Genomic DNA, 3,865 nt, shown 5'->3' on the forward strand with positions numbered 1-3,865 from the left:
GATGATTGTGATAAACTAAAAAGAAAAGACTAATATAATACACGACGCTCCAAGCAAAACACATATCATGTAGCGAATAAAAATATAGCTCCAAGTAAAGTTACCAATGAACAAAGACGAAAGAGGGGATGCCTTTCCGGGGCATCCCTAAGCTTAGGCTTCTGGCTATCCTTGAATATATTGGGGTTCCTTTGGCATCCCCAAGCTTAGGCTCTTCCCACTCCTTATTCCATAGTCCATAAAAGCTTTACCCAAAACTTGAAAACTTCACAACACAAAACTCAACAAGAAATCTTATAAGCTCCGTTAGTGAAAGAAAACAAAACCACCACATAAGGTACTGAAATGAACTCATTCTTTATTTATTTTGGTGTTAAACCTACTGTATGCCAACTTCTCTATGGTTTATAAACTATTTTATTGGCCATAGATCCATCAAAATAAGCAAACAACACACAGAAAATAGAATCTGTCAAAAAGAGAACAGTCTGTAGCAATCTGTAACTAACGCAAACTTCTGGAATTCTAACAATCCTAGCAAAATAAGAAGTCCTGGAAAATTTGTTTATTGATCATCAGCAAAATGAATCAACGCAAAAGCACGTTTCTGTTATTTAACAAAACTATATTCGTGCGTGCAAAGTTTTTGTTTTTCAGCAGAATCAAATCAACTATCATCATTGGTTATCCTATAGGTTCTACTTGGCACAAACACTAATTAATAGATAAGAACACGTCTAAACAGAAGGTAGATGCAAGATTTATTACCAAACAAGAGCAAAAACAGAAAACATAAAGAAAAATTGGGTTACCTCCCAACTAGCGCTATCGTTTAACGCCCCTAGCTAGGCATAAAAGCAATGATAGATCTAACAAGTGCCCTCTTTGGCACTAAATTTATATGTAACCCGCATGATAGATTCATAAGGCAATTTGACTTTCTTTCTAGGAAAGTGCTCCATGCCTTTCTTTAATGGAAATTGGAATCTAGTATTCCCTTCCTTCATATCAATAATCGCACCAATCGTTCTAAGGAAAGGTCTACCAAGAATAATAGGGCAAGAAAGATTGCAATCTATATCAAGAACGATAAAATCTACGGGCACCAAATTTCTATTAGGAACAATAAGAACATCATTGATCCTTCCCATTGGCTTTTTAATGGTGGAATCCGCAAGGTGCAAATTTAAAGAGCAATCATCAAGATCATGGAAACCTAGAATATCACATAAAGTTTTCGGAATCGGGGAAACACTAGCACCCAAATCACACAAAGCAAAACACTCATAATCTTTAATTCTAATCTTTATAGTAGGTTCCCACTAATCATTAAGTTTTCTAGGTATAGAAACTTCCAAATTAAGTTTTTCATCATAAGATTGCATCAAGGCATCAACAATATGTTTGGTAAAAGCTTTGTTTTGACTATAATCATGTGGAGAATTAACAATGGATCGCAACAAGGCAATACAACCTTCTAAAGAACAATTATCATAATAAAATTCCTTGAAATCCGAGGTTCAATGCTATTTAAAGTTGTGATCTCTCCAATCCCACTTTTACCAAATTTAGCATCAAGATCTAAAGACTCCGAATTCTTGGGACGCCTTCTAGGCAAAGTTGATTCATCATCAGTCCCATAATCATCAAAACTCATATTGCAAAACATAAATCTAATAGGAGATGCATCAATATCTTTAAGATCTTCACCATTATTTTCATCTCATTTTTCTGGTTTAGCGGCCATCTTATTGACTAACGTGGCTTGCTTGTCAGAAATTTGGGATATAGCATTTTCAAGCTGGGTAATTTGAGCGTTAACAACATAAAATTCTTTATTCATATCATCAAGCTCTTTGTTCATAAATCCCAAAAAACCTTTTTGTTCCTTAAGCTCTTTTCTAAAGAAATTATTATGCTCAAATTGCAAATTCATAAAGCTTTTAATATTTGCTTCAATCTCTTCCATCCTTCTGAGAAGGTGGTCAGGACCCTTAGGTGAAGCCATAAGGACAAACAGGCACACAAGCAACCAGAAAAAGGCAAGCGAAAAGAGAGGAGGAGATTGGGAAAGAGAGGGCGAATAAAACGGCAAGGGTGAAGTGGGGGAGAGGAAAACGAGAGGCAAATGGCAAATAATGTAAATGCGAGGGAGATGGGTTTGTGATGGGTACTTGGTATGTCTTGACTTGAGCGAAGACCTCCCCGGCAATGGCGCCAGAAATCCTTCTTGCTACGTCTTGATCTTGCGTTGGTTTTCCTTGAAGAGGAGAGGGTGATGCAGCAATAGTAGTGTAAGTATTTCCCTCAGTTTTTGAGAACCAAGGTATCAATCCAGTAGGAGGCTCCTGAAAAGTCCCACGCACCTACACAATCAAACAAAGAACTCGCAACCAACACAATAAAGGGGTTGTCAATCCCTTCATGGCCACTTGCGAAAGTGAGATCTAATAAAGATAGTAAGATAAGATAAATATATTTTTGGTACTTTATAATATAGATGCAAAAAGTAAAGATGCAAATAAAAGTAGATTGGAAGCAAATATGATAAGAGATAGACCCGGGGGGCATAGGTTTCACTAGTGGCTTATCTCAAGATAGCATAAGTATTATGGTGGGTGAACAAATTACTGTCAAGCAATTGATAGAACAGCGAATAATTATGAGATTATCTAGGCATGATCATGTATATAGGCATCACGTCCGTAACAAGTAGACCGACTCGTGCCCGCATCTACTACTATTACTCGACACATCGAGTGACTCCTGCCTGCATCTAGAGTACTATGTTCATAAGAACAGAGTAACGCATTAAGCAAGATGACCTGATGTAGAGGGACAAACTCAAGCAATATGATATAAACCCCATCTTGTTATCCTCGATGGCAACAATACAATACGTCCCTTGCAACCCTTTCTGTCACTGGGTAAGGACACCGCAAGATTGAACCCAAAGCTAAGCACTTCTCCCATGGCAAGAAAGATCAATCTAGTAGGCCAAACCAAAGTGATAATTCGAAGAGACTTGCAAAGATAACTCAATCATACATAAAAGAATTCAGATAAGATTCAAATATTATTCATAGATAAACTTGATCATAACACAATTCATCGAATCTCGACAAACACACCGCAAAAAGAGTTTATATCGAATAGATCTCCACAAGAGAGGGGGAGAACATTGTATTGAGATCCAAAAAGAGAGAAAAAGCCAACAAGCTAATAACTATGGACCCGTAGGTCTGTGATAAACTACTCACAACTTATCGGACGGCAAGGATGTTGATGTAGAAGCCCTCCGTGGTCGATTCCCCCTCCGGCAGAACACCGGCGAATGCTCCAAGATGGGATCTCGCGGATACAGAAGGTTACGGTGGTGGAAATTGTGTTTCGTCTGCTTCATGGATGTTTTCGGGGTACGTAGGTATATATAGGAGGAAGAAGTACTTCGGTGGACACCCAAGGGGCCCATGAGACAGGGGGGCGCGCCCTATAGAGGTGGCGCGCCCTCCTATCTCATGGGAGCCTTGGCTGCTTCTTAACTTGCACTCCAAGTCCTCTGGATCACGTTCATTCCAAAAATCACGCTCCCGAAGGTTTCATTCCGTTTGGACTCCGTTTGATATTCCTTTTCTTCGAAATACTGAAATAGGCAAAAAAACAGCAATACGGGCTGGGCCTCCGGTTAGTAGGTTAGTCCCAAAAATGATATAAATGTGAAAAATAAAGCCAATAAACATCCAAAAGGGGTAATATAATAGCATGGAACAATAAAAAATTATAGATACGTTGGAGACGTATCAAGAGGAAGCTGAGAGAGAAGAGTGAAATGATGGTTGCTTCATCCGTCCAACTTACTACTGGA

The sequence above is a fragment of the Triticum aestivum genome, chromosome 1B (assembly GCF_018294505.1).
Source record: "Triticum aestivum cultivar Chinese Spring chromosome 1B, IWGSC CS RefSeq v2.1, whole genome shotgun sequence".
In the NCBI taxonomy this organism is placed as follows: Eukaryota; Viridiplantae; Streptophyta; class Magnoliopsida; order Poales; family Poaceae; genus Triticum; species Triticum aestivum.